Source organism: Tigriopus californicus, chromosome 1, assembly GCF_007210705.1.
Source record: "Tigriopus californicus strain San Diego chromosome 1, Tcal_SD_v2.1, whole genome shotgun sequence".
Lineage (NCBI taxonomy): Eukaryota > Metazoa > Arthropoda > Copepoda > Harpacticoida > Harpacticidae > Tigriopus > Tigriopus californicus.
Genome location: NC_081440.1, coordinates 14,170,359 through 14,192,377, shown reverse-complemented (window position 1 = coordinate 14,192,377; position 22,019 = coordinate 14,170,359). Strand labels below are relative to the sequence as shown.

General features: G+C 40.1%; 1 protein-coding gene across 1 annotated transcript in view; it reads right to left on the bottom strand.

Moving 5' to 3' along the window:
* The window catches only part of LOC131889195 (allatostatin-A receptor-like), a 38,986-nt gene extending 25,587 nt beyond the window's left edge, over positions 1-13,399 (bottom strand). The window contains exon 1 of the mRNA XM_059238232.1: positions 13,211-13,399. The gene's annotated coding sequence lies outside the window, so the exon portion shown is untranslated. The remainder of the gene's footprint in view (positions 1-13,210) is intronic.
* Positions 13,400-22,019: the final 8,620 nt, after the last annotated feature.

Sequence of the window (22,019 nt, the reverse complement as noted above, 5' to 3'; positions counted from 1 at the left end):
TCTTCAAATAGACATCCTCTCAATCACTCATTAGCCACAGGTATCAGGAAAATTCCATTTCCAGTCTCAACAATAAGGGCAACATTGCCGCACCGGGAAGATCAATTATTACTTGAGCAAAAATTAGAAAGAATAGAAAGTATGAGTATTTAAGTGAAAAATCAAACATTTCCATGATGAGGGGTGTGATATAATGAAACAAATGAGCTTTTCAAATGATTTTCATATTAATTCTTCAAAACCATCTCTTGATTTGACAACTGATTTGCTTCTTCCACAAATTTGAAAAATATAATTATGGAATTATTAACGGTACGACAGTCCCCACGAAATATTCAAAGAACGCTTTTGAAAAGCACGTTAATTACTCATCCTGATATTTCTTTCCAAAAATCGTGTTATCAGTAATGTGCTAAGTGGAAACGAAACACAATATCTTGAAAAGCCGCTCCTTCAAAAACTTTCCTCAAATGTCCATAAAGTGAATTGCACCGTATCTCAGACTCCACTTCAATGCTTAATATAAGAAAGCTATCTCATTATAGCTTAACATTGTATTGAACACAATTGACCAACACATTCCCAAAGAGGGTCATATCAAATTTCCGGGTCCAAATGTGGTTCCACGTTGGAGGTCAATTTGCCACTNTTGTATTGAACACAATTGACCAACACATTCCCAAAGAGGGTCATATCAAATTTCCGGGTCCAAATGTGGTTCCACGTTGGAGGTCAATTTGCCACTCGGCAAGAAATGCCCTGACCGCCAAAGGATATTGTTTTCCAAATGTAAACCATACGGAGAGGAAATGAAGCTATTGCGGTGTTGGTGGCTCATTTGTTCAACAACAAATCCACGAATATTACTACCTTCAGTGAGCCAAGGTGGCCTAGTAACTAACAAGGCTTTCCACAACTTGTCAGGAACTGCAGTTCAAATCGTGTTGAAATGCTGATTGATGGACCTGGAAAAGTCTCAGGTCCACTCAATCGGTCCAAAACAGAGGCCGGTTCTTTGCACTACGATTCATCTACTCTCCACCCAAGCCCTATTTTCGGAAGCATGAATGGACACTTTTCAAGTGGGCGTATTGCCCATATGCAGTGAGATAATGACGTGTTTGAATTCGGTATAATCATTCGCCTCTAGCGTAGCACATGTATATAATTAAGGAGCTGGGAGTGCTCAAATGAATATAGACGTCATACTTACCTCTACCTCCAAGGGTAGAGTGTGTTCTATTCAAGTTCAACTGAAGGTACTGGAGTAATTTCGAGTGATACATTGGCTTCGTTGTACTCCTTTGTCATAAAGGACCGCTTTTTAAGCTTTAGAGCACAAACTCCCCGTCACCCTAAGACAACTTCCACTCGAGTAGATTCTGGCCCTTGAAAACGTGGATAGTCCCTGATTGATCAAATTTGAACAAACCAACTGGACAACTCAATCAGTGTGGCCTAAACCGAATTATGTTCCCCTCCAGTGGCCATGAAGACGCCCATTTCTTGGGGCCGAGTGCTGACCTCATCGGAAACCTGACTACGACGAAGGTCATCAAGCTCCGTTGTTCATCTTAACTATGTGCACTTCAGCTGCTCACTCGCAGAAGTGTTTTTCAAGTGTTCCTCAATCATGGAACATGGGTCAAAAAAAAAAAAAATCTTAAAAGGAAAAAACACGACGTTGATTTGGGAAATAGTCTTCTACCAAACAAGAAAAGTAAGGTTGGACAGGACTCCAGTGATCATGTTCCTCGTTAGGTTCCACCCACAATGGGTCTGGTCTGTTTTCTCGCCAAGGCCAGGACCGTGGAGCAAATCTTTATAATGTACCAAAAGATACGAAAATGAGTGTGATATACGATGGGAACTCGACTGGTTTGGCCGTGCATGAGGCTGGGTTGTTTTTCAATTTGGCATGCCCCATATTGGATTTAAGGCCACGTGTCCTTGAGCGTTGGAAAGGCTGTCCCCAGTTTGGAACTTGTTATTGGCGTCGTTGGCCTTATTTGCACAAGTTGGTGGGGGGATTTACATGGATTTAGGCACGTTCCCTCGTGCCAACCAAAACTAACAATGGGTTATATCCTGCGAACCTGGGGTGATAAATCAAATCCGGGGAAGGCCAACACGAAACGGCACCAGGATCACTCATCTGAACCTTTCCCACCCTCACTTATTTACCCGCTAATGAGTGCATCGGTGGATCAAGATTAGCCGTCAGCACACCTCCGGAACCATTTTTTTCCAGATGCCATCTGATAATGGGGCTTTATCGCGGAGCTAAAGCGCAGAGCAAAAAGTCAGCGAATGAACGGAGGTCGGAAAATGCATTGTTTACCGTGCAGGTGAGAGCGGCTCGATTTTGGTCCGTTTAGTAGGCCTTGGAAGGGATGGGCGAAAAAATTCATCCTTTGTTTTCGAGGATAGATTTAAGAGCTCTTCGGGCGCTGGCACACCATTAAATGTGGTAGTAATTCTTGTTGAATTTTTGACATATTTTCGTGCGAGCCAAATTCCATGACGAAAATAAATGGGAACCTGTGATTGTATTTGCTTCGTTTCCTTTTGGCTCAGGTCTGATCCAAATAGAGGAAAATAAAGAGAAAATGTGCCAAATCGAAACAGGTTCAACCATACGCATAATATGCCAGGAATTCGAAAGTTATTTCCATGGAAAAACAACATTGACTGTTTCGTTCCTCACTCGAATGAACATGATTAAACGTGAAACGTTGAATGATCAAAGTCTTGTTCAGTTGATTTTACATGCTTTCTTTCGTTGATCGCAGAAATTTCCGACATGATCAGAGCATCAGTTAAACCTTTTTAAGCTAAGGACATCGTGTATAAAGGTAAATAAGTCTCTTGTCTTCTATGAACTTTTGTCAAAGCATGAAGCCCTAGGCTATTTCTCATCATCACCAAATGAAACTAAAACTGATGCAAATTGACCACAACCAATGTAAAACTTCATTGGGCATTTATTGTCCAATTCCCTGCAAAAAAACCAAAAAAACTTTAATTGCACTATTGGTCAATATTTTGTTCCCTATCTTCCCAGAAGCTTCCTTCAGTATCACTCAAGGTGTTTTTGAACGGGTCTTTGCCAAAATTTAGATCCTTTGCTCAGTCTTCTGCATTTGATGAACTCCAAGACTTCGAGACGCAGACTTTGCTCCCTTCCTTCACTCACATCCTTCCAAGGCCAAAGAGAACAACGCTTGAGATGACGTATGCTAAGCAGAACAGACCCTCAACATCCAATCTTCTCGAAATAGCGTGGAGGCAAAATTTCCCAAATTTGACAAACCATTCCGCCCTAATGAATATCAAAATCTGAGCGTTATCCCGCTCTTGAAGTATCACCATCCCTTCTTTCGTGTCTCGCCAGCCAAGATTGAGAAACAGTACCCTTTGTGGTATGTGTTTATTTGCTTAGGCCACTCCTTGCTTGGTCCGTCTGCTTGTCTGTCTATTCATCCAGAAGGCCGGTACTCAATTACTCCTACTGATATTGTGTTGGCTTAAGGACAAGGACCACTTCTCATGCATGGCCTTCGTTGGTAGTGTTGGTGGTGGTGTTGGTGTTGGTGTTTGTGCTGAGGGTGAGGGTCATGTTTGCTGTTTATTCATGCCCCTTGAACACTAGCTTGCATCCAAGTTTCTCAAGAGGCACGAAAGATCAACCCGAAATGCGCTTTCAGAACCTCCTAACACTGTGGGTGGTTAAAAGAGTGGTGGTCCAAAAGACTCTCACATACGTACTCACACTCTTGGGAGAACTTCAAAGCATACCTCCTCTTAGGCAATTGGTTTGGTAGCTTGACCTGTCGGATGATAGAAGTTTTGCTTATGCGACTTCGAGAACCAAGTCTCCGGCTTTCCGTAGCAAATTGAAGTGGCCTCGAAAACTTTTGATTTCGACGTGTGACAGCCATATTTGCTGTCACTTTTGGATGTGGTTCTGCGGTATTGTGCAACAATCCTATCCGCCTTTCTCCCTTTTCTAAGTTCCAACACTTCAAACCAATGAGAATGGGATGTGACCGAGAGTGTTTTTTGGGCAACCTTGGATGTTGGATCGATGGGTCGGATCCAATTGATGGTTAGCCTTCCTCAGAGCGACTGACAGACTTGCAAGTGCATTCGGATGCGTTCGTTCTCTCTTGGGTTTGTAGCCTTCGTTAGTTAAGGCGAGGGAATGCCAAATGGAGGGTGTTTGCGAACGATCCGAGCACGATGCATTGCAAAAGTAATTGTATAATTGCCAATATAGGGTCTGAGAAAAAAAAATAATGAAGGAAAGATATTTTCGCCTCTCTGCTTTGGTATGTGCATCTCCATTTCCTGGCCCTCGCCAGGAAGTTTATGAGATCATAATGTCCTCGGCAAAATCTCATTGCAACCTTTGGAATAAGCCCTGGAGCGATGCAGCATTGTTCAGGGACCTTTTGGATCAAGACTAAGGCGATCTCGTCAAATGCATCTCGGAGGCTTCATCAACCAGTCATTCTCTCGACTTCAACTACGACAAAATCGTTCAGACTCGCAAATGCAGGTATGACGCAGACCTTATTTTTTGTGCTACGGAAGCGAAAAGGAAGTGAAAGGGGAAATCGAGTTCCAGTTACTGGAGGCCAATGGAAACTTGATTTGGAACGACGGCTCATATTTCATAAGGTTCTGAGTTTTGACTGATGATTTGCTTTACCTTTAGCAAAACTTGGAGAAAGAGATGATGACGATAAGAATGGGCCAGGGAGCATTCCTGAGTTCCAGGCCATTACCTCATCTCCGGAAAGCTTGACTATGAAATGAAGATTAATGCATTTTTGAACGACCTGTGAAAGAGAGGTAAAAACTTTCGCAGGTGCCTAATTCCTTTTCAAAAAAAAGCCTTCAAAGGAAAACAGTGTAGTTACAGTTCTGGGTACTCAATGGTGAAGTTTGGAACCTCGCGAGATTCATTGCCTCACTTGGCCAGGTGGGACACTTTTGTCAACAGGGATTAATGGAACATGGAAAGAGAGTCTCATTTGATTTCAAGTAAGTTTAAGCTGGCAAATCAAAGGCCACCTTTAATCAATCAAGCAAGGGGCTGGATTTCACGATTCCAATGGCTTCCCTTATCTTCTATGTTAATACAAATATGGTGTATGAGGAAACTGATAGAGCTTGTGCCCAGAGTCATGTTTTTCCATATATTCATGATGTAAGGCCGAGACTGACTCATCATAAACCAAGGCTGATGACTCTTATCATTGCTTTAATAAGCTAATTGTAGCTCCTGGTAGGGTTTTCAAGATTTCAACTTGCCGTCTCGCAAAACATTTCAAAGGAAATTCCAAATCGGGCAACCTTTGTCAACTGGGGCGCAAGGTTGCGGGCCTTGTGCGGCCAACGGACGGTACCCACAGATCGTCCGTTCACATTTTCGAATAAGTTGTGTCAAACCCCTCCTCAGGTTGATTTTCCTCCTGCGGGTGAAGATTAGGGTCTACAAGTTTCTTTCAGAACCTCATGGTAGGACAACACCGAGTTTGCTACTACGCTATGTCACCTCCTATTTAAAGGTTGACTATCGACGACGGGAGTTGAACTTACGCCATCTGGCAGAAGCTTTTGTTAGCCTTGACTCTTTGACCAATTAACTACTCTAACTCCTTAAATGGCTCGAGCTTTACAATATATTGCGACGGAAATCACTTGATAATTTTCAATTCACTTTTTTTTCTTGACCCCTTGAAATGTGGTTACCCTGTTTCCAAATTAATGTGCCTTTTTTCATGTCCGGTTGGATACCCTGAAGAATCAGTTCAGTTCAGCAAGTCATTAAAAGACAACAACGAAGGATGTATAGATTTCCTCTGCTACACGAAATATGGGTTGCGTTTTACACTTTAAAGGGGGCTTTGTGAGTTAGCCTTTACCAAATTTAGGGCCGGTTGGGCCGATTCCTGTTTATTGAATGCGTTTGAGCTTTTTTGGCTAATTATATCAAAATATGATGTATCGTAAGTGACCTAGCTCACGTAATGTCAGGAAAATGAATAGCATTCATGGCATGTAAAGAGTAGTTTTTCAGCAATCAACTGTACCTCTTCCCCATTTCATTTGCGTTGTCTGACGTTGGAAATAAGGATCCCTATAGAAGCCAGTACTGCTGTGAAGAACACAGTCTTTCAATATCGTAGAAGCAATGACATCCATTTGTTTCTATTAAGATCGAGTTAGTGGGGTTTCCAAAAACTAGTTCCCGTAGTCGCACCACATGATTTTGAGAAAATGAGTGATCAAATTAAAGTTAATATTTGGCCAAAATGTCGTAACCGGATGAAGAGTCTGTGCCTTTGTTTATTATAAACAGATGTCACCAAGACATATAATGATCAGATTCTCAGGATGACTGGTTTCTTTCCACTGAGTCAAATTGCCACATTCTCTCGAACGTCGGCTGTTGTGAAGCAATCATACGTTTCGGGTTGTTTTCTTCATCAATTCAAATATTTGAACTATTTTGGCATTTGTTCAATGTGCTCAAGTGCACCAAAAAATAGATCGTTGATGTTGCTTCAAATATTTTTTGACTACCAACATCATGCCAAACAACAACTTTGGTTCCTCTCCAACATTTGTCATTTTTGACCCAATTTTGTGACTTCAGATAGATTGGATTCCTCTTGGATGCGAGTATTTGGGTCTTTTTAATGGCCGAATTAACTTCCTAAAATATCGGAAGATTCCACGAGCGCCTGGGACACGACCTTTTAGTACCTACATCTTTGCCAAGTAATAAACCTGATGAAGCCTAAATCCAAATACAACTCAAAATGACGTGAAAACTGACAACATCTCATGTTTGCTATTACGTGGATAGGTTTAAACGGATCCTTCATGTTTCTTGTGCCTCTCTCAGAGAAATAGCCAAAACTAAGTACCTTATTGGGTAGGGAAGGTCTTCAATTCCTCCTCTTCTTGGAAAATGAAAAAAAAGAATTGATATGTAAGCATGGGTAAGTTGGGCATATTGTACTAATATGAGTCTTACGCTACATGAAAAATCGTTTGCATTTTAACCGCCAGAGTGCGCCTTTTTCCGGCTTTGCGAGGTACCCTCGTGGATAAACGAGATAAATTGTTTCACACGTTCATGTGTACATCTTGCATGATTTGCAAAGCATTATTGTCAATCAGCGTTCACGATAATTCAGTAGGTTGATAACTGCTCCTTGTTTTTGCTACATCAAATATGAGGATTTAACAATTAAGCCCTGACCGCCTTCTCTCTCCTAAGATTTGGACCTCAGACAGACCAGACGCATAAAGTAAGCCCCCTTATTAGATTTTCTTTCAAAGAAAGGAAGGAACATAGTGAACTCTGCACTCTTATTAGGGGAAGATTGGAGAGGAGATCCCTCTGCTTCATCTTTGAGTAGTTCTTTATTGAAGCCTTCGGGCCACTCATGCAACCCTCTCAACGAGGAGAATTCCTTTGAGTGCAGCAAGATTTTTGAGGGCCAATTCTCAGATTCCTTGCCTCATTGGGCTTGCTCACCATCTTCGGTAGCAAATTCGGTAGCAAAATCACATAAGAGGGAAAAAGAGGAGATCTGAACAAGCGACAAGAAGGGCAGTGCTTCGTTTTTTTCATCTTCTTGATATCTTCACTCAAGTGACAGGGAATGGGCTGGCCTCTCTCAAATTTCTTCGCCCAACCCCTTTTACCCTATGGACTTGATTAACTGGAGTGAAAACAAACTTTGACGTATCCTGCAGATTTAGTACCGCCATTCTGTAGGGCGAACATTCTGGCAGAGGTGGGCATTGATTTGTGGCAAGCCAACTTTCCTTATCAGACACACTTTTGGTGAATGACTCGAACTCATTAACTCGTACAAAGCATGGTAGGTTCTGGCCAGTGAACAAAAGTTTTGCTGGCCAAACATCTCGGACAAATTTGGTTATGAAGTATTTAAACAGACATTCCCATGGGAACAATTCGTGCCCAAGTATGCATTTTTGCACCACAAACCAAACACCATTTGCACCGCTTGCTGGTGTTTCCCACTATGTCACCTGCGAAGTCAATTATGGGAGTGCATTTTCTGTCCAGCCAATGGGACAGCTTCTAATTAAAGTTGTTTTATCCAAATGAAAAAGGGACCTAATTATCAAAATCGTTTCAAAACAATAACAGACCTTTCCAGCTTTGAAATGTAGTGCATTGTGCTTGCTGGACTTTCTAGTCATGTTAGACTTCCATGACAAAGACAGAATGGTGAACTTCACCACTTTATGTATTTGCGCACAAATCCTGGATGTCCTAACCAAAATGAGAGAACTAAATGGGGCAACAAATACTTCTAAAATAGAGGTCCTTTCCAAATGGAACGTCAATTTGAGTAATAACTCAGCGGGAATTTTGACGTCAAATTAATGAAACTGCCAAGCTATGCATATGAATACTGTCAACACATGTTCAATGGATTAAGTTTGGCTAGACAGGCTCAAGGCCTGAATTCCTCGGTGTGCGAAGGCCATTTGCGAATTACTTCAACAAAGCCGAGTGGACCCAGCTGACTCCATTCAGATATTTTTCCCCTTGGTGCTTGACAAAAGATGGGGTCCAAAAGATGCTGCTGCACATGATGGCAAGCTCGAATTACCACCTCCGCCAGTTTTATGTGTGTTTTCCTCGCTGTGCTTTTGATTAATCTTCATGAAATCCTGACTTGGACGATGCTTTACATTAGGGCTGTTCATAAGTCCTACAAAAGATTCGAGTCCAACGGGTCTTTTAGTAGCTGAAATAAAAACTCGATTTACCTATACTTATAAAGTGCGAGTCACAAGCATACTTCGAGCCTAAATGTATTTGAAACTATGAGTGTTGGGACGTACTCATAATTGAGTAATGCAGAAGCTTTAGATCGTGTGAACCAGTAGGCCTACTGTATACTTTGAAATCATCTTGTCCACAGCCCCCGACAAGTCTTGAATCAAACGGAATTGTTTCGAGTCCCTCAAAGTCTCGAAAATTAACCGAAATGACTCGAGTTTTACGGTTCATCTAAAGGAACTCTTACAGCTCTATTAGATATACGAATATGTTTCCTACAGCTTTATAGGTTGCATTGTGTAAGTACAAAAAGTCAAGTATCTTGTTCCTTCTGGAAATTACCCTCAAGCTGGAGGCTTTCCATCCCATGATTTAATTATCTACCCAGGCAACTGTTTCGTCCCTTCTTTACTTTTTGCATTGTCTGACCATTTCCAAGAACTTGATGAGAGATGGAGAGATACCAACAGACCTTTCTATGTAATTGAAACAAGAGACACACCGGTAAGAATGAGATTTTCACGCTATTCAATAACATTAACAAGGGCTCTAAAGTTCAAAGGCGTTATGTACTTAACTTATTAAACGGAGGAGTGCACGGTTTATCAAAAGGGAGGTGGTATCGCAATACCGTGTGCAATTTCAATGTTATGGTTTACCCTCAAAAAAGGTGAGGTTTCTTAAAAAAACCATTCTCATAAAGGCACAATCTTACCTAAAAGAACACTTAATTTCGTAATTCAACTTGAACTGTATTCGTGTGGTTCCTACCCCTACTAAGCTCTGAAATCGTTAAAGAGCGGCAGTAGTGATCTCTTATACATGATAAAATATGTAAGCCTCCGTCTGTTCCACAATTAACATTAAAAAAAAAAACAATAAAGCATGGAAGCTATTAAGAGTTAGAACTTATGGCTAGATCTTGGTAATTGATAACTGAAATCGATATATACTTAATATCTTTTTATGTTTCAAATCGTCCCAAGCGTTGCTTTTCATTTTTAAGGACTGACCAAAATATAGCATTATGATTTAGAATAAAGGAAAGTCACGTGAATCTTCTTTCTTCCGTTTTTTATTCTAGGTGCACTCAGTTTTCACCTGTTGTTCGGTATTTTTGAATTAGTCTTATATCTAAAATGCGTTTTGTCGGTACAGATGCCTCTATAATAGTCCTCGAGGAAGCGTGAAACATTCAACTTATATGCATCAAAACTCGGAATAAGCAGAAATCAACATTTAGTCGTTGCATAAGCGTGCATAAGCTCACTCACATTGAGGAAAGCAAACAGGATGAAATGAAGAGCAATGTGCCATGCTAATACAATTGAAAAGGATTTTGAGGTCAAAGGTAGTATAAGTCATTCCATTCATGAGCAGAATATAATTTGGAGAACTATTCAATATACATGTCCCTTTCGTGGGCGAATGTAATTTTGTTATGAAGTGAAGCGTGCCTGAGGTTCATGGACTTAATTCCATGGCTGTTTCCATTTGGGAGCGGATGGATTATGGCTGGAAAACTCATCGTAATACATGAATAATAGAAGTACAAGGTGTTTTGAGACTCTGATGAGTTAGAAAGCGAAAGCTAATTTCGGTTAATTATGGCCACAGGAAGCGGAAATGTGCCATACTCCTCGCATGCCTTCAAATTGCTTTTTCTTCCCAAACATGATCCGACTTGATACCCCTTCCCTAATACTATCGCTATTTTATTTCAATTAGGCAATTATGATTCGAAATTAGGTCTTAATCGAAATAACAGCTAAAAAACGGTTACCTCAACTATTTGCGAGTGAAATAGCAAGGAACCCGTGTTTTATAAATTGGCAATAATTAATCCATCTTTTTTTTTGTCTTTTCAAGTCCATCTTCTGTATTCTGTTCATAAATCTTTGATGTAGGTTCAAAAGGTTGGGATTTTTCAACCTCTGTCATAAACAAATGGAGTCTAGGCGACCAAGTTTTTCACACTCAAGTCAAGCTACTTCTGAGAGAAATTCGATAGGGTTGATGTTAACTACTACTATTTCGGGCTCTGACATAAACAAATCCCACACATTAGTATTTGAACAGTTTTCTGTTGAAAATAACTACGCAATTGCTGCATGCCCTTTTTGATGAGTTGAAGTTTTCAAAGTGATTTTGACCACCTAACGTCATGAACACTTGTTGCATGCAATTCATGGCATAAAAGTTGATAATAGTTTGATGCTCCTTTCATCCGTTCTCGTATTGGTCCAGCCCCCATCTAACTATGACCTTTGCTTATTTTGCATATCCATCAAGTTTGCCAATGCATAACAGCCCTGAACCTGTCTAACACAAGCCTTTGGTCAATATTTGAACTGACATCTTGATGATAGCTGAAACTCATTAAACAAGGCGAACACGGAGCACATTAAATGTCTATTCTTAGAGCAACCAACTTGAAGTGATCATAAACTATGATGGGATCAAAATTGACACACGTGTCATCCAGTCATCGATTCTCCTCACGTTTATCATAAATCTGGGATCTCGATGAAGGTTACAGAAATGTTGAATACCTTTTTTGTTGAACCGAATTGAAAACCCATGAATCTTGAATACATGAATCAAATTTTGATAATGTAAACACACCCAAATGGTCACGTCGCCTGAGACGTTTTTTAATTCATACTAGTTCTTGAGGATTGACTTATAATGAACAGCCTTTCGCTGATGTTTTGTACACGTCTTTCTTTCCCGTTATCTTATTTATCATGCTTGTTACATTGCCTTTTTCACCTTTACTAGAACTAACGCACAACATTCCAATTCCATTAACATATGACGCAGAAATGCAGAAATGAATTATACACCCCAGAGCACGCATCTTTGTTAAAAAACTGTACCCTTTAGCAAATTTGTGGGGCAACTATAAACCAAAGCCAAGGCCACGGCCAAGGTAGCAATCTTTACTCGATGCTGTAGATCAAATATTTATCAAAAATAAGAAGTGTATTTCAAAGAAGACGGAGTAGTCTCTTTAACAACACATGAAAATATCGCCAAAATTTAACTTGGACCTAATGGTTCGCTAGCGGTTATAATTCTTTTGGGCCCAATTTATTTGAGAACACCAAGGAATCTAACTTTCAAAATTGGACGACTGGAAACAGATTTTAATGCTAAAACAATGCATCTACGACTGCATCAGCAGAGAACTGAAAAGAGGCTTACCGCAGAGCAAAAGCCACTGAACGATCGAGCTTTGAAAATGCCAAAGCGTGCAACTGTTTTGTATTAGCTCTAAATTGCTGTATTTCAAAGGCTTAAGTTACCTTACCAACCAGCAGTGTATATGCAACGATTTTAGTCTTTTTAGTCAGGCCCACTCAGCCAAACGAAATTCATGTATCGTCTTGTGAGTAATTCAATGTTTACTTGAACAATCAAGCGTAATTTCAAGGAAATATTTCCAATTGCACCATAAAGTTATACCTATATTGGAAAAAATGCCGCTACAATATGGACGTAGAGGAAAGCGTTGATCAATCAAGTTCTTTTCGAAGGAGTTGATTCACTCTAGAGGATCAATTCTCGATGTGCTTTTACGTAGCTATGGTTTGGCTTTGCAAGAAAAAAAGAACTGCTCATGTCCCAAGAATAGAATTCTCAAGATTAACCAAATTTTATGGATTAACTTCGTTCCAAGATTCCTTTTTTGCTCTCTTATCCAAGTGGGTGCAAGCAATGAGGAAAACCCTGGCCTTCTTTCGAGTCAGAAAAATGATCCCTTGCAATCATTAAAATTTCATTGCCAAGTTTATTCGCCCTTTTGCTACCACAATTTATAGAGCGTATTCGCAAGGGACCATTCTTTGTCTTTCCAATTTCAGGTCCTTTGACACGGACGCCTAACATCAAGAAGATACCAAAGATGTCCTGAGGGAAGTTGGGAGAGGTAGTGAAGTAATGAAACTTTTAATAATTGGACAGGAATAAGCGAATTTGGAGGCTCTTTGGCACTTCAAGATCCATAATCAGTTAGGGTGCCTCATCAGAGTCAACAAAAACCCTCTTTTTATGAGAATTGATGTGAAAACTTTGAGAGCGTAAATGTTTTGGAGTCGATCTGTCATCATCTTTTAATACATAAAGGCATAACGGAGTCAATGGATAGACTTGTTCGAGTTTTTAAGATTTCCATTTGTGTGGACCACATATGTTCCAAAGCACATGAACGTACTATGGTTGGAATTGGACCATCTAAGGCTCTTTCCACATGTTTCAAAGTACATTATTGGCGCATACATATTACTGCCATACCAATTTCCTCATGTGGGTGTCATTTCCAGTTTCAAAGGCCGATGACAATGTTTGAATAGAGAATTCACTTACCTTTCCAAACCACAAGCTCTAAGTAAACACTCTGAAGTCACTTTGTATCAACGAGCAGATCCTGGGAACGTGCTTTTCCTTCCAAGACTCTAACAAGTCTGAAGCCGTATTGCAGACAGCCTTTTACTAGCCTTCAAACGCAAAAAGGGCGGGCAAAGGCCGCCCAGCTTTGTTCCCCTCTCTAACGCTCGACAAAGATGGTGATGAGGAACGAACGTACGAACGAACGACCTTGCTTGCCTCAACCGCAATTGGCGCGCCATTGAGCCGTTCAAGGGAAAGGGAAAATGTGAAAATAATGAGGAACTTGACTGTTGGTTTTACACAACACAGATGCTCTGGTTCAAATGAAGAACCGTCAAGCCAGTTGAACACCTTCACTTAACGAGTTGTGCAAATCCTATTCTAGTTCAATGGACCGTCAAAAAGGATGTTCTGTGTCTCCTTTGCCTAGCTTTCTTTGGGGTTGAAAGATTGAATCAACTCCCCGGAATCAGGAACGAATCCGATCTGGCCTAAGTTTGAAATGACAAATGGGATTGTGGAACACCACGGGGATTTCGGAACTTTGGCCGGATTTAGGGTCTCAAGATTCCAGAAACTCCGTTATCGATCCTCTACGTAGGTTCATTTTGGCTTTCTATTCGTGATGGTCTTTTTGCATGACCTCGAGCAAGAATAAGGACAGTTCTAGCTAAAACACTAACGAGAATGAGGATTTCAGCATTATCTTAAGGAGTAATTTGACATACTTGCATGTCCCGAAAAATGGGTAACAAATTGTTCGGGCTCATAAAAACGAAACATTAATGAATTTGTTTCAGTATGATAAATGGCTGTAACGCAGGGAGTCCTACAAATGAGAAAATATAGCACAAACACAAGGTCTCGATCAAAACCTTCGATGAATATATAGCCCAAAATGCCAGCTTTGAATCAAATCAGAATCAATATTAGGCATTATTTTTTCCCAATACTGCAACTAAAATCAAAGCAATTGGCAAACAAAAGACACTCGGATATCATATCAACATTTTGGCTTCGCCCAGACATGAACCACTGGATTATGCACGGTCAGGGACAGCTGGGCTAACGCGGACGGAAAACTCTTTTTCAAATCTTTCCCGTCAAAACACCGAGAGGCCGACTTTTGACTCGATCAACATACTCCTCATACGTGCTAATGGCGCGCGAATTACGAGCAATGTAAGTGGGGATATCGCGTAAAAAATGAAAGTGTTCGGAGATTTCAAAGGTCGTGCACCCCCAAGGAAAGACTTGGCTGGTATCTGCCGTTGGTGGAGTGTCATTTACCTCGGATTTCAAATATTAAGTCCTCCCAAGACAGATCAATTGGGGGCCAAAGTGACATTCAGAAATGATGAACTTTGTTCGGTTTATTTGGGCTGCTCAGCTTACAAATTGATGACCAAGCCCATCAGGATGGTGTTGCCAGGGTGGTTGAGGTGATACCTCCCACTATCCCTATTCTTCACCAGACTTGGAGTCAACTTTGACTTTTGAAAGCCATACAGGTTGCTTGCCAACTTGACAATCCACGCTACTAGATAAAACAACAATTATACGGTAGCTTTCATTGGCCGGAACATTCTGTCATAAAGAACTTTGAATGATCCGTAACCCAAGTTCTCAAATGCATTTGCAACCATTGTGTTCAATAATCAGTGTTGAAGGACCATGTCCAGGTGGCAATTGATACTCAGGCCTGGCAGATCCAATCCAGGAGCTCCAACTCTATGTACTATTCTATGTATTGTGTTTTGGAGAGTAGAGCCACAATAATTTGCAAACACCAAAGTGAAAAGATCAGTGAAAGGACATCAAAGTGCGAAGGAAGTTATTCCTTAGAAATTGTGCCAATCATAATAAACTCATGTGAGTATTAAATTGCTTTTGCCTATCTTTTTGCCCTAATAACCCCTTTTTACTGGAAATAGAAACCTTCAATAAGGACATTCTTCATAGTCATCATTTAATGTAATCATGTTTGTAATGTTATGATAAAAGGTTGCAATAATATAATTGTAGTTGACTACGGGGTTGACAATCATGTTCTAAGGTTATGAATGAATGTTCTCACAATTCAGTTTTAAAGTTAAAGCTTATTTAAGATCTAAATCAACATGTACAAATGGTAAATCTATATTGTTTGATAGTAACACAGTTTGCATTATCAAATATGATTGTCAGAGAAAAAATTGAAAGACAGCTAAATGAAATCCTGCTAATAAGAGTGAAGAATATGCTATCCTCCAGAAAATTGTTCATTTTTGTAACAAATTTTTGGAATAATTACTTCATTAGGCATTGAATTTCCGTATCAGATCGTCCTTTCAAATATTACTTTTTGTTAACTTGTAGCATAGAACGTTTAAAGCCAGTTAGATGTATGCTAGTTAAGAACTTCAAGCACCCAGAGTTGAGCTGAAGTCGGCCTTCCTCTGTTATGCAGAAAAGGAAGATTGCCGTCCAGGGGTAGCCGTCCCTGGCACGGTAACGCTAAGGCCAAGAATTAGCGTTCACAATTCGAATGAATGCATTGCCTTCCTCTTGAAATGAGACGGACCACATGTGGCTATATACAATTATGTATTTTGATTTTCAGCTCGACCGAAAGTTTTGCTCTCTCAAAGCTTACGACCTCTGCACATAATCAATGAGCGAGCCTTCTTTGGTATTCAATTACCAAAAGGGAGCTGCTTCCTTCATTCTCTGCCCTGTTATGTGCTGAACTTTGAGAGGACATAACGTTTGATCAAGTTATAATTTGGGATAAATAATTTTGGCAACCTGGGGCTGTTCTCATCAGATGAAGAATTCCTTACTCGATTTGGACGGGAATTGTTCCTTGTTCATGTCCATATTCCAGTAGTCCATGACCCAACCCATTACTATAGCACGATGAGATTTGAGTTTGGACTCGTTTAGCAACGTGATTCGAGCGAAAAAATGAGTGCTTTTCTTGAACCGGAACAACCTAAGAAATTTCGATCGATTAGCCTTCCATTTTTGCTGCCGGAGTAGGTGGTGTGTTCAATATAAAATATCTCTGGCCTGATAAAAGGGTTCTCTCACCAGAGCTCTAAGATCCGTGTCAAGTTGGCTTCCTTTTACAGTAAAATGCAATAAAACAATAAAACAAATTTTAACTCTGAGACTTCGCATGAATGTAAACTCTGAAAATGAACGTCATCCTGGACTCATTTGAGGCCACCCAATGTATCCATCCACGTTTGGTGACAAATAATTGAAAAAACGAAACTATAATCGCAAATTTTTGGGAAGTAGCAAAATTTTCACTATAACGGGGTTTTCACTATGTGGGGATTCCACTTTTTGAGGTCGAAAAAGGTGCACAGGTGTTGAAATAAGAGTGGATATTGTCAAGCCTTTTTTTTTTTTTTTTTTAGATTTTTCACATTCGCCTCATTAAATCACGGAGACTTGAGTTTTTTTAGAGCCGTCCAAGCGTTGTAAGAAATTTTAAATAAAGAGTTTCATCTCTTTTTCACTCATGAGCGCTTGACATACAAATGTTTCGAATCTTTGTTTTGCAGAGCTATAGATATCGGCAACCCTCAAAAACCCTCCACCAATAAGAATAAGGGGTCCGGGAGGAAAATTGTCTATTCAGTCAGAAAAAGAAAGAATCAGTTGGCCTTTGCTCATCTTTCATTTTTCAAGAATCTTCAGTTTATGTGCAAGCATTACGAAATCTAAGTTTTGGCGTCCACAGTGTGGCCAAATTTCTTTATCACCTTGTCCAACAATTTCAAAGTTTACCTTATAACGGTGTTCTGATATTTGAAAATGTCCCTTATAGCTGGGTTGCTTTGAGCAGCATTAACATGGTGAGGAGTCAGTTTCATAAAAAGATTTTCACTATAGGGCAAGTCAAACGAAGGAAATTCAAGGAAAAATGTGGTCCGGTACCCTCATTTTGGGCATTTATGGGAGGGAGAACTAAGACAAACATCAGTCAACTCGCACCATTCGCCTATTGAATTTTCAACAATCGAGTGATTTTGAGTGAGTTGTGTTACAAAACCCAACAAAATGAGCATGCTTGGTACAATTCGGTGAACGCACTATCAAATTGGCTCAATGCCACTATGCTATTTGCTTGGGCAATCGCAAAATGTGGCTTGGCTGGGCATATTGTCTTCGATTTTAATCCATGGAATAACTTCAGTTGTTCGTGGACGCGTTCACTTGACAAGCCCTATAACGGGGTCCACTTTAGAGGGGTTCTGTTGTATATGCTGTAGGTGCATTTTGAACACATCTATGAATATTCAAAACGAGCCATGTAAATAAAAGGCGATTGATTCCCCCGATTTCCTAACCATGCCACTTTCAAACCATCAAATTTGCCTAATGATTTAGATCCTTTCAAACCTGGTCATTTCGTGAATATCTTTAAGTCGATATCGATTTGTTCAAACACTGAAACTGAAAGAAAGAACAAATCCAACGACTCATGGATAGACTTCTAGTTAAACATCAACCTCCATCCTTTGATGATACTTTAACTTAATCAGCTTTTTTTCATACTCTATAAGGACAGCGAAGATGTTCACGATCCTAATGGGTTGTCGAGACAAAAAAGAGAACGAAATCTATGTGAATGACTCGGTATTTAGCTCCTACTCTTAGCTTTTGTGCTATTTTGAGCCCTATTGTAAAAGTTGAAACATCTCTTTTGTTAATGACTTTAATCCTTTCTTTCAATTGCATCGAGTTTCACTCGCCAGAAGCTCTTTCTATGTCATTTCATGAACGTCGTTCGTTACCAATGTGAGAAATTTGGCTGGAAATTACTTGCAGAAAACGGGAAATTGTGAGACCTTTCAAGAAATGTTTGATTAAATAGCACTAATGGCATTTGCCAGATATCACTTTGCAACGTTTGATGAGACTAACTATCATGGGAACAACTGCCAAGGATGTATCATCATCACCCCTTAATGGTTCTTTCATATTTACCTTGCCCCCCTCTCAAAAGCACATTACCGGAAAAGCCCTGTCCCCACTCAACCAACTGATTTATATCAGTTTGGCAGCTCACACTAGGCCAGATATCACATCAAGTGAAATACACACTAGAACATTATCCATGTTATTTACGTTAAAGAAGATCCCTAAAAGAGATCTTGGGATGGCAATGTATCTTCTTGACATTTCTCTGTGTTTGCTCAGGCATGATGACTTGAAAGGTTCGTTTGTTTGTTGGCAGTTTGCATCAATGACGGTAAAGCGGACTTGGCCTCTCTACATAGGTTGAAGTTTGCCTCAACAATATAATCATAAGTCGACATTTTTGGAAAATAGGAGACCAAGAAAAGTTTTCTGTCAGTGACATATTCGTATGATCTTCAGGATATGCACATTACGTCTTCACCGCTCTGTTGGATTTTTCTTTGCCCATATTGGCCTCAAATTATTAGACGCATTGTTTTAGATACTGCAACGTGTTGCGCGAAAAATACCGTGCAGTTTTTTGAATTGCACATGAATATTTTATCTATTACAAAATTGTGCTTTTTGGTTCCTTGGGGTTTCTAAACGTGACAAACGTATCGGTTGGCTTTGAATTTGTATTCGATTTCTTATTTCGGTATCTTAGCACGTAATATAACCATTGCAAGGGCAAAGCAATAGACATATTCAGATTGAAGATAGATCAACATGTTCAATGTACACGCTTTTCTATTTCAACTAACCCACCCTCTGGACTCCCATTCATTTCGAACTCATTACATAGATCTAAGAAATGATCCACTGCTTTTTGAGTGCATCATTGGCGTAGGTCTAATGTTGAAAGAAATGGGTACGTATGTCAGCTAAACCACAGTGAATGGATATCAATGCCAACTTGATCCGATATTGTGGCAGATTTGGCTTTTTGAACAAGCCACTTTCTGGAGAAAAAAATTCATTTTGACCGGTAAATGGCGAACGCTTCTAAAACTGATGACGTCAACTTGAAAACTTTTGTGATAATGACATTTTGAATTGGTTCAGGATTGAAGAAAGTTTAGCCAGCGAATCCAACATTTTCTGCGTGTTTTGACGATTTGGGCATTGCATTTGTCGGATGCGTAATATCGGACCCTTCATCATTGCATGAACGAACTTATTTGTATGCAAGAGCAAACAACGATATACTTACACGTACATGTAGAGTTCTGATGAAGGGAAATTATACTCCGAAATTGTGCGGATTTCCCTTCTCAAGCAATAAGATTTAACATTGGAAGCAAAAGTCACGTCAAAACGCAGAAACATTTTTACCTACAAAACAAGTAATATATCTGGACATGAATTCCAGCAAGCCTGAAGCAGTCTCCATTGGCAAATGCAAAAACCATAGCGCATGCATAGGATAGCAGACATCAGAGGCACTACTATCTCGTCCAGCATCCCGCTCCCCAAAGCTCTGAGGCGAACAAACTGAACCTGTACTTTTGACGCCCTTTTTGTGAGTTCTCGACCCATGACTTTTCTATTCCATAACCAACTCTCCAATTGCACAACTTTTGTGAAGGAGAGAGAATTCTTTTCAGTTGGCAAATCACAATCCTCTCAGTGTGCACTTTGAAATGGATCAAGACCTTGCGAAGCCAAAGCTGCTCAGAAAAAGCTCCTCCAACTCCTCCCCAGGATTCCAATTCATCCTTGAAAACAACGGCTGGGATTAGATTTAGAGCTCGCACCACAGGATAAGACCACAGTTTGTAAGTTTAGAAGTATGGTCCAGTGCTTGACTCTCTATTGCAATGGTTTGTGGGATATGAAAGCTGACGAAAGGAAAGAGCTTTCATGAGGGTGTGAACTTTTCCCTTATCCCAAGACGCTCGTGGGCTCATGACTTTTGGGATGAAGATGAAGTTCATTAAATTGCAAACTGGGACCCAAAGTCCCACGAATCCTTGGGAAGCTAACACTCAAAGTTTCTTGCCGTCATAATTCTCAGACAACCTCCTTGGAGGTCTACTCTCCCTTCTCCACCAGCGCATCAACTAATGCATTTGTGAGTCCAACCAGTGATGATCCAGAGTTCAATTGGCAAACTCTTGGTGGGAAATTCTCATTGGTCCTTTCTGAGAGTCACAGTTACTAATTTATAAAGTTGCCAGCAGAGCTTTAATATCCGGCTCTATGGTGCGAATCGTGCGATTTTTGCCTTAGCTCATAAAATTTGTGTTTGATGCTTCTTGCTGTTATATGAAAATTCTTGCATTCATTCACTAAATCATTCGAAAATGAAAAAAGGCCATAAAATATCTTTTAAAACAGATTGAAACAGCTGGGTTGCCAGAATCCATGAACAATGAGCATAAATTGAAAATTTGAGTTAAATACCACCATAAAAAAACATCGAAGGAATGAATGACAAAACTCAGAATAAGAATGAAAAAAATTGATTGGCTTGCTGAGTAAAAAGGCAAATATTCGTGCAGAAACAAGACTTGACAGTGATCAGGAGGCTTTAAAACCAATATTTTGATTCGAAAAACAATTTAACTTGCACTGGTATAGGATTTTTCGTATATCTGGCCTACTCCTTGCTCTTCTTGGCAGTTTTGCGCTTTCCTCTCTTTTATCATTTGGAGACGCTGGTTGAAGGCCAGAAGAGGCACTCACCATTTCAACTTAGGCCTTTCGTTCGATACTTCAATGTTGTCAAAGTTGAAAGCTAGATGGATATTTGAGATTTCCAATCAATAAACAAAGTCAATGAATGAAATGGTTGAAGCTTTGACATCTTCAGTAGCTTTAGAAGTTGAGGTCTGTTTCAAAATTGATGCCAAAACAATACATGGTGCACCCAATGCTTAGACGGAAGTGAATCCAACCTCTGAGGAAAAACTCTTCGAAAGATCTTCTTCGCAAGTGAAATGTGAACTTTCGAACCTATTTAAAATTTAGGGGGAGAAATTGAAGGAAGAAGGGAGTCAAAGCGAGGCGAACAAGTCATCTCACCAAAAAAGTTTCTACGGTTGAGGCCAAGTAAAAGTTATTTAGGGATCATCAATCGCCACACTGAGGTCCAAAGACGACTCTTGAGGCGTGGGATTCGGTTCGTATTCCCGCAAGTACGATATACGTACACATTGGTACCAACAACTTTCCAAGGAAAACCCCTCTCAAAAGCAAGAGCTGAAGTTCAATGACCTGAAGACCAAAGCAATATCTTTAAACATAAGACAGTGAAAAGTTCCCTTGTTCATAACGGTTCTATAGATGTTGTTGGAATTGAGCTGATCCTCAAGCCTTCAGGATCGAGTTCTTTAGATGACTTGGATCTTGTTAACAAGGGAACTTTTTGTGTCGCCCTACTACCCTTTTCAGTTGGGTCGTTTTCTTCATTTGGTTGTGGAAAGTGTCCTTTTGATGTATCCTGGTGGTGAAGTTTTAGTCCTCTCGTAAAGAACTAGGCGCTTGTGACTTCCAGTGGCCAATCTACAGTAAAGTTCAGACTAACTTTGGGCCTGTTTCTTGTCTTGAAGCTTTGTGAGCTCCTTGAGGTCGATTTTGAAGACCTGAAGGCAACGAGTCCAATTCCGTTGGGTTGGCCATTTGAGATCACAATGATATGTCGCGAGCACTGCTTTTCAAAATCATTCTTTCTCACAAAGCACTTGTAGCCACAACTAAAGCTATTTGATGTGAAACAATAAATTGGCTTTGAAGGTTAAAATGGTTCTTTAAGAATTTTGGCTGTTTTCGTGAAATGAATTTCCTCGCTTTTATTTCAAAGCAGAACACTTTTGAAACAAGAATT